We start from the raw sequence: 9,884 nt of genomic DNA on the forward strand, positions 1-9,884 counted from the left end.
GGCTTTCTCAAATCCACCTGAACGCATACAGGGCCTGATTGCTGCCGGGCCGCTCATAACGACTTTTAAGATGACGAACAACGAACAACTGATGAACTGTACTGCGCTTTTGACGGGACCCAGCCTGAAAACGGCACCGGACACCATCTTTATCCCCGAAAGCTGCCAGCCGCCTGTCGAGAACCGTGGCATAGCATTTGGCAATGGCGCATCCCACAGCTAGACCCCTGTAGTTGTCCTTGACCCTGGGGTCGCCTTTCTTAAATAACGGACTGAGAGACGCCACGCAAAACTGGTCAGGCACATCCCCTGTATCCCAAATGTGCTGGAAAAGGTCTCGAATCGCAGGGGCAATAACATTGACAGACACCCTGTCCTCGTCACCTTCACGAGGGATTCGCTTGGCATACTTGTAGCACTCGGCCGGAACCATACCCAGACCCGGGGAACGCCCATTAGACAGGGACGACAAAGCCGCCTCAACCTCTTCAAGAGTGAACGGACCATTCATAGTGACGGCCATAGACCGTCTAGCATGCACCGGTTCGGAATCACGCCACGCCGCCCCGACTTGGGAGCCCGTACCGAGATTGATACAGTTGAGAATGGCACAGACACGGGCCTCCTGCACCTCATCGAAGGAGGCTGAGGCATTATAAAGGCGATCGAAGTAGTCCGTCCACTCCGACACGTCTTCCACATTGCATCTGGACGCTGGCTTACCGTTCAGACGTTGCCATAGGGTCTTCGCATCACGTTTGCATGTAGCTATGAATGACTCCAAAGCTCGCAGCCGGTGATCCCGTCGCGCGTTACGCTTAGCACGATTAAACTGACGACGTAACTCTTGAAAACTCGTATGCCCCATAGCCGGGGCAGCACACCCCCACTTCATCACATCAGACCGATACTGCAACATGGCCTGCTTAGCCGCAGCACACTCATCATTCCACCACGCCGCCTTGCCGTTAGAAACCGGCCCGGGCCTGAAGGCATCACCGAAGCAACCCAGCAAAATCCGTTCGATAGTGTCCACCGCCTGGGTGACACCAATCTGGCCAGCACGCAGGGAATCCACAACCGCCCGGACACCAACCACAGGGGGGGCCTCCGGGTTGTAGAACATGTCTGTGTACCTGTGCGCCTCAGAGACAAGAAACGTCGGCTTGGGTTTACGCGTGGGTGGCCGGTCCGGCCTCCAAACCGACGCGAGGTGAAGGGACACGGGGTTATGATCACTCAAGCGGCGTTCTTCACGGTAAAAAGATTGCTGTGGCAGGACACGGAAGGAACGCACGCACGGGTACAAAGAAGGGGACGCAAGCACAAGGTCAATCATGCTGCCTCCCCCCCGGCTGGACTCGTATGTGAGCCTGCCCTCAGTGTCACCCGGTGCCCGCCCATTGAGAATGACAACCTCTGAAACCCGGCACAACTCGAGCAGTTTACGTCCAAACGCATTATGCTCCTGATCTAGCGACCGGCGGGGCACACCCAGCAGTGCTCTGTATGCCTCGCCGTCCACAAAAGGGCACCCGACCTCCTCTCCTAAATCGTCAAGATAGTCTAGGCCCGGGATGTCGGAGAGGTGGTTGGGCAGCCCCCCCACGCGCGCGTTCCAATCCCCCAGAAGCAGGATCCTCTCACCCGACTGGCGGAGGGCGCCCACGACGGTGGCCAGATGATCAAACACTTCGTCCGCTGCTTGTCCGTCAGACTCGTGTGCCCTCAGGGACGCGTGGTGTACTACCGACGCCCTGGGGGAGACGTAGCATGCACCCACCAGGGTGCTATCCTGACCTGTTTGCTTGCCGCCCAAACGCAACCAAATAGACTCGCAGCCCGCAATATCCGTGTCAACCCTCAACAAAGTGACATCCCGGGCAATCGCGTCCCGGATATAAACAGACACACCCCCGTGCAGCCGGCCCGTCTGGGGCCCGGCTCCGCCTCTACAGGCTCGCTCAGCTACATGCAGTTGAAACCCTGGCAGGGCCAGGGCCTTGGCCGGCTTCCCGGCCTGCGCCGAACAGTGTGTTTCCGTAAATACTAGCACATCGTGGTCCTGGGCAATGCGGAGGAAAGATGGGTCGGTGAGCTTAGCTACCGACAAACCCCACACGTTCCAAAGCAAGACCCTGATGTCTTTAGCCTCACGACTCATAGCACTCTAGGCGGCGCTCCCCTCGACAGCACCCTCTGTGGTCACGCGTCCATCGCTTGTGCCCGCCGCAGCCCCGTTCCCGGCCGGGGGCTGGGGCGGGGGGGGCGGAACGTCGGACACGTCGTACTTGGAGACCATGTAGTACATGCCGTCGGTGCGCTGGTACTCGATGTACGGGCCCAGCCACTTGGGTTTGCGGCCCTCGTCACGCAGCCGCAGGAACTGCGCGTTCCGAGCCTGCTTGAGCTGACGACCTGCCGGGGTGAGGTCATCCCGGAAGGTGATGCCGATGGCCTTAAGGGCCTGGCTGTGTCGGAAAAGCATACCACGGACACGGGGGGTGACGCCGATGGTGATGTTGTATGTTGGGGCCGCCTGGTTGGGTCGTGGCTTCTCAGTGCGTACTTCGACGCTGAGGAAGGAGGCCTGGAGGCTTCCTCCACTGGCATCGGAGACGACTTGGGTGATGGCTTCCGCTGCTTGCTTAGCGGTCGCGAGAGCCGGGACGCCAAACGCGATCAGGGAGCCGGAATCGTAGTAGGCAGATTTGCCGGTCAAGTTCCTACGCTGTGCTCAGCCGAGTACCCAGCCCATTTGACAAGATACTCGTGCACAGTGCGCTTACGGCGGCGGTTTCTGCCTACTTTTCGGGAACGGTAATCCAGTATCCGTTCATCCGCGTAAAATGTCTGCTTGCCTGAAAGCCAAGTAACTGGTCCTGGCTCCGTGACAGTAGGAGCAGGTTTTGGCTGAAGCGCAGCAGCAGAGTCAGTAGTACGGAAAGGTCGGACTAGAGAGACATGGAATGTGGGGTGGATGCGCATGTCAGGTGGTAGTTGCAGCTCGACTGCAGTAGACCCAACCATGCGAACGACAGGAAATGGTCCCACCCAACGAGGTAAAAGCTTACGAGAACCATCCGCTAGGGACCTCAGGTTCTTAGTGCTCAGCATCACCAACTGGCCCTGCGAGAAGGTGATGGCACGTCGGGATTTGTTAAAGTAGTCCGCCGTACGTTGCTGTGCAGCTTCAAGGCAAGATTTAGCGTCAGTCAGTCGGGACACAAAGGACTTGGCAAACGTCTTTGCTGCAGGCAAGTTGACGTCCAACTCCCGCCAAACAGGCAAGGCAGGGTTGTATCCGTAATTCAGGAAAAACGGACTTTTGCCAGTCGCGCGATTCACAGCATTATTAATCGCGAATTCAGCAGCAGTTAGATATGTGTCCCAGACAGAAGGCGTACGTCCGGCATGATTGCGCAACATATCGCCAAGAGTGCGATTCATACTTTCTGTCTGTCCATCAGTCTGTGGGTGATAGGCGGTGCTCAGGTTAACACGCATGCCTAACAGATCACCCAGGGTGCCCCAAAATCTGCTGGCAAATTGCGATCCGCGGTCGGTCACAACGTTCTTGGGGACACCATGCAAACGCACTATGTTGTCAAAGAACAGACGTGCAGTTTGCTCAGCTGTGCAGGATGATACCGTAGGTGCCAGGTGCACCATTTTCGTGAGTCGGTCTACCATGACCAAAACGGCATCGAATCCCCCCTCAGTTTTGGGCAAAGCTACAATAAAGTCCATGGTAACACTTTCCCAAGGGGCGGCCGGCACAGGCAAGGGACACAGGAGGCCGTGGGGCTTACCAGACATGACTTTATTGCGTTGGCACAGCTCACAGTTCTGGACATAGTTCTCGGCGTCCTTAGCCATCCGAGGCCACCAGAATTGACGACGGAGAACCTCGACCAGACGGGTGCAGCCAGGGTGTCCAGCCAGTGGGTCGTCATGAAAACGTGACAGGAGATCATGACGCAGCAAGTCATCATTCGGAACGACAACCTGCCGAAAAGTACCCTCAGTGCGGATCCAAAGGCCACTGTTACGGGTTAAATGGCCAGTATTGTGGTTATCGGAAAACCAGGGATCCGTGGCATAGGCAGCTCGAAGTCGTTGTACAAGCTCAGAGGGCACAACGGGTGCTGCAGCACGGTTGCGTGTAACGACTGACAGAATGGCTGCATGCAGACAAGGGTGCCGACTTAAGGCATCAGCAACGTTAAGGATGCCTTGCAGGTATTCCCATGTGAAGTCAAACCGGCTAAGGTATTCCATCCACCGGGCTTGACGACGGTTAAGGGTAGGCACGCCTTGCAGAAACGTTAGGGGTTTATGGTCGGTTTTGAGGGTGAACGGCCGACCCTCCAGATAACACCGCCACTCCTTAAGCGCGTGCAGTACAGCAAGAAGTTCTTGTTCCCCAGTGGTATAACGGGTTTCAGCCCCCGAGAACTTCTTACTAGTAAACGCAATTGGTCTCCCGTTTTGCAGCAGTACTGCTCCCGTACCATGCAAGGACGCATCAGTTACGACCTCCACACGGAAAGGTTGGGAGTAGTCCGGGAAACGCAGAATGATGTCTTCAGAGACAACACGCTTAAGTGTATCGAACGCTTGCTGGCAGTCAGGACCCCAGCAGTCAGGAGATACAAAAGCCCCTTTACGTGTCAGATTGGTCAGAGGTGCGGCAATAATGGCATAGCGTTCGATGAACTTACGGAAGTAGTTTGTCAGCCCCAAGAACTTCCTTAGTTCTTGTAAATTGGTCGGTGTAGGCCAGTTCCGCACAGCAGCAGTCTTACGGGGGTCCATGCGGATGCCATCCTTGGAGACGATGTGACCAAGGTATTCGACCTGAGGCTGGGCCCAGTGGCACTTAGAACGCTTGGCAAACAGCTGCTCACGCCGCAAAATTTCAAAGACCAGTCGTAAATGCTCCAGGTGCTCTTCACGTGTCTTTGAATAAACCAGGATGTCGTCTAGGTAGCAAACGACAAAACGGTCTATGTAGGGCCGAAAGGTTCGGTCCATCAGGGCTTGGAACGTGGCAGGAGCGTTCGTCAAGCCGAAGCTCAGCACAGTATACTCGTAATGACCAGAGGGCGTACGAAATGCAGTTTTCGGAATATCTGATTCAGCAATACGGATTTGATTGTACCCCTGCTGTAGGTCAATAGAGCTAAAGAAAGCCGAGCCACGCAGTCTATCCAGTAGATCATCGACCCGTGGGATAGGATAGCGATTTTTAACGGTGGTCGCATTTAAACCCCTATAATCTATGCACATATGCAGAGTCCCGTCCTTTTTACCCACAAATAAACTGGGAGCAGAATACGGGGATGTGCTGGGTCGAATCATACCTTTCCTCAGTAGGTCGGCTACCTGGCGTGTCACCTCATCCAGCTCCAGGGGGCTGAGGCGATACATGGGCCGCGAAACAGGCTGCGCACCAGGAGCCAAAGGTATGGTATGATCTACAGGTCTCATCGGGGGAAGTCCAGGGACCTCACGGAAGATATCTGAGTATTCGTTAAGAAGGGCTTCAACCGCAGGGTCATTTTCAGTGATCTGGGTAACGGCTGTATTCAGTTGCAATTTAGGCCGTACTAGCAATCCATGCGCCCCCTTGCGAATCATACGGATAGCTGCTTTGCGCCCAACGGGTTCAGGCTCAATTCGCTTACAGATAGCGGCAGCAGCAAAATTCACACAGGGTTCGGAGTGCGCAGCACTAGTATTCCCTTCTCCCATCCGTTCCGCAGTGGTGAAAGGCGCCTTATAACACAAGGTTCCCTTCCGCAACTGCAAGGTGTGGGTCTCATAATTCAGATGAGCCCCATACTGATGAAGGGTAGCGGACCCTAAGATAAACGTGGCTGCATCAGTAAACTTAGGCAGCACATACGGACGGACATTTAGGCGCAAAGGGCCCAAGGATATACGAAGGGAAACTTGACCCAAAATGACCTGCTTACCCCCGTCAGCAAGGGTGACAGATGACCACGATGCCGGTTGAGGTTTCAGTCCGAGTTGCTCAACGATGGATGCAGAAATGAAGTCGTCGCTGGCACCAGAGTCGGCCAAGGCAGTTAAAGAATGTCCAGCGACACGAATGCCAACTAACGGGACTCTGGGCCCTGTTGACGCAGCAACTTTTGCACACAGGACTGAAACATGGGGCTCCGTGTCAAGGTGCCCCAGGACAAGAGGGGGATCATACCAAACGTCAGCAGTATACGGCAGACCTGGAAGGGAAACAAGTTGACCCGTCATGTCTACACCGTTGAAAAGCTTGCTACCAGCACGAAACTGAAGAACCCGACGCATCCCTATCAGCAAGGAGGCAGCCCTCGGGGATACATGTGCTGGTAACAGGAGACAGGCAGCGGTGTCCGGTCGCTGACGTTTGCAAATACGATAGTAAGCCAGCTGAGACTGAAGTTCCTTGAAAGAGGAAGGGGAAATCCAAACGGTATGCCCACCCAAGTTACTAGAGGTTAGACGCCGTGGAATAGCAAACAGATTACAGTGCTCGTCAAAACCAGGACGAGCAGTACGAGCGTCAAACGAAAAACGCCGTCCAACGGCCTTCTCAACTTGGTTCAAAACGGCCGGTAAAACAGCACGGACAGCACGTCCAACCGGGCAGATAACAGGTACCGTTTGGTTTTGTAACCCAGGGAGTGCTTCCCTGACACTGTCCTGGGCAACCCCCTATTTTTCCCCGTTCCTAGCTCTCTTCTCTGAAAGCAACGGGCACTCCGCTACTAGGTGCTTATCCTCCCCACAGCGGAGGCAACGGCTATTTTTCCGGCGGTACTCATACTCAGCCCGAGTGCAGTAAAACTTATTCATCCATTCGGCCGGATTCGAATCCCGGCCACGCTTGCCTAGCACCGTCGCCCCTGTTCCCGCGGCAGCGGCTTGTCCCTATGCTTGCCACCCCGACCCCTGCGCCCACGGTTCGACTCACCAGCACCGGAGGCCTGGCGAGCTGTATTTCACCCAGCGGCAACAGTAGCAGCCCGAGGCCTGACCTCCGGTGCCGGGAGGTCCCCGTCGTCAGTGATGATGGGCGCGGGATCCTGCACAGCGGTGGAAGCACGCGGGTTTGGGATTGGGAACGAAGTTTAGCAAGTTGACGTGCCTCAACACCAAGCGTGTGCTGCACAAGTTTTGCATATTCCTGAAAAGGCTTTCCGTCACGGTCGGTCGCACATTCTCCTGAAAACTCAGAGGAAAGGCCGCGGATAAACCAGAAAATCCGATCAACCTCCCTTAAGTCAGGAATGGGTGCTATGAGAGCCTCGAAACGACTATGGTACGCGGCTACCGTTTCGTTTGCCCGCATCTGATGCTGCCCAGCAGCAAGCTTTTCTAGCGCTTCTAGTTCGCGTGTTTGAATCTGCGGGGCAAAACGAATTAATAGCGCCTCCAAAAGTTGCTCTGAAGTATATTGCAACCGCGCGTTAGTCCAGTCATCATGCCAGGTTTTCGCGGCGCCTTCAAGAGCGTTAGCTAAAAATAAGCAACGGATACTGTCATGATTTCCGCCCCGCACGAAATCAAAATACTTCCGGACATCGCGGACGAAGGCGCGGACTCGTGGCGCAACTTCCCGCGATAATTCACTAAGCTTAATATCCGCAGGAATACTGAGCCTAGGTACCGGAATATTAATTCTGATCACCTCATCACTAGCCCCAGCGGGCAAGCCGCGCTCAGTAGCGATGTTGTTCCTTCCATCGCCGGCGGTCGTCCCGGTGGCGCGACCCGCGATGTGTTCCACTGCAGGAATCGGAACATCGGATGAGGGATTATTCATATTTATCAATTGGTTACTGTTATTCAGGGCAATAGGCGGCGGCGGGACAGTTCCATTGGTCATATCGATAGCGGAGGGCAATCCCCAACGACTTCGCCTAGACTGCTCCATTTCCAACTATCCTGACCCAGATCAGGCAGACAGTGTACCCAAGTAAAGAGAACTGTCAATTTTTCTGGAAGTCTGTTCTAGCACCGAACGGGTGCTACGAAGCTCTTGACAGAGCCTCCGGCAAAGGGCAGGAACCGCCGAAGGAACTGGTGGTTCGGAGCCTGCAGCAGCCTTACCGCTATTAACCCAAAATCCTAGAAAACGTCAGCAAACAGATTTGCTAAAGTAGTTTACAGACCGGCGGCAGCGACTTCGCGGACAGCATCGCCAAGAGCGTCGACGATTGTAGCCAAAGGTCCGGTGACGTCATCGACCTCCATCCGCGCGCCGGTAGAAGTGGGGATCTTGATGGCAAAAAGGGGGATCTTGAAAATTTCAGAAATGCGAGAGGCCCCGGGAGGAACCGTCTCGATACCAGACTTGTTGTATCTTACTAAACCACAACTGGATGGTGGCGTCGGAAGACACCGATTTGGAAGAGTTTCACCCGCTTAAATAGCGGAGGATGCAGCCATCCCATGAATCGTACAGCCAATTCCGAAAAGGCGCGGTCCAGTCCGGAATGGCGTACCGTTGATCCATGCTTCCAATCGATGACGGGGCTCCGCGAGCCAGGGACCAGCGTCCCAGTCGTAGCCTGTGCTACGACCCCCGCCCATACTTCTGCAAGTATGGACTTCCGCCTGAGGCGGCGTTTACTTGTAGGCATCCATGACAGCTTCCCGCTCGCCGTCTGGCCCAGAGGTCGGAGCCATAAAGATCTGACAGAAAAAGCGGCAAAATAGGCAGTTGGAATTCAGTTAGTTCCAGCAAACTTGTCCAGTAACCGCGCCAAGCGAGAAAGGAAAAATTAGACAGAAAAATGTATCAGTTTGGGCCCAGATTTAAGAAGCGGAATACAACATTAGTCCCCCCCATTTAAACTGGCAAGGGTTCCTTTCCTCGGCCCACTAACTCTGTTGTTAGTATTATTCTGATGGCACATGCATGGCGAAATGGAGATCCTGATGGTTTGTTCGGTGGGGGTGTTTGGTTGTGTGTTTAAACGTGTAAAGTTGATGTAGGTTTGATGATGGGCCCCTTGGCATTTACATGAATTTGCAAATGTTGAAGTAGATTTGTGCATTAGTTGGATAAAACGATTATTAAATCTTAGAAATGAAGAAATGTATTAATGCTAATAACAATCACTAATTGGCAAAGCCCGTAGTGCCCTTTCTCAGGGCGAGCAGCCCACAGTGGAACAACCCACCACCAACATCTTTGCACCGGATTTTGTAGCAAGAAATGCAAGGATGCCAGGAAGTAATTGTTATGATCTGAAGCATCACAGCAGAACCGTCTCTTTAAAAAACCTGGACAAGCTGTGCCGGCTTCCTTGAATCCGGAAAGAGGGTGGGGGCCCCCTGCAGGAGTGCTGTGTCATGCAGCATAACCCACACATGGTCGAGGAGTGTGTGGTTGAGTCGCTCTACCGCTCTGTTCTGCTCCGGGGTGTACGGTGCCGAGTGGGTGTGTGCGATGCCATGCTGGCACAGCCACTGCTCCAGTTGCTCGGCGATGTACTCACTGCCGTTGTCACTGTGCAGCGTGTGCACCCGTGCATGGTTTGGGTGGCGGGCCTCCAGCTGCATCACCATGTCCTGCAGCACTTCACCCACTTGGCTCTTGCTGGCCAGCGTGTGGACAGGGGACTTGTTATATCTAACCAAACCACAACTGGATGGTGGCGTCGGAAGACACCGATTGGAAGAGTTTCGTCCGCTTGAATAGCGGTGGATGCAGCCATCCCATGAATCGTACAGCCAGTTCCGAAATGGCGCGGTCCAGTCCCGGAATGGTGTACCATTGATCCATGCTTCCAATCGATGAGGGGGCTCCACTACAACAACTATCCCCCTCCATTTGCAGCATCCTGGATGCATGGTAAGAAACTGGCAGA

The sequence above is a fragment of the Volvox carteri genome (assembly GCF_000143455.1).
Source record: "Volvox carteri f. nagariensis unplaced genomic scaffold VOLCAscaffold_69, whole genome shotgun sequence".
Taxonomy (NCBI): Eukaryota; Viridiplantae; Chlorophyta; class Chlorophyceae; order Chlamydomonadales; family Volvocaceae; genus Volvox; species Volvox carteri.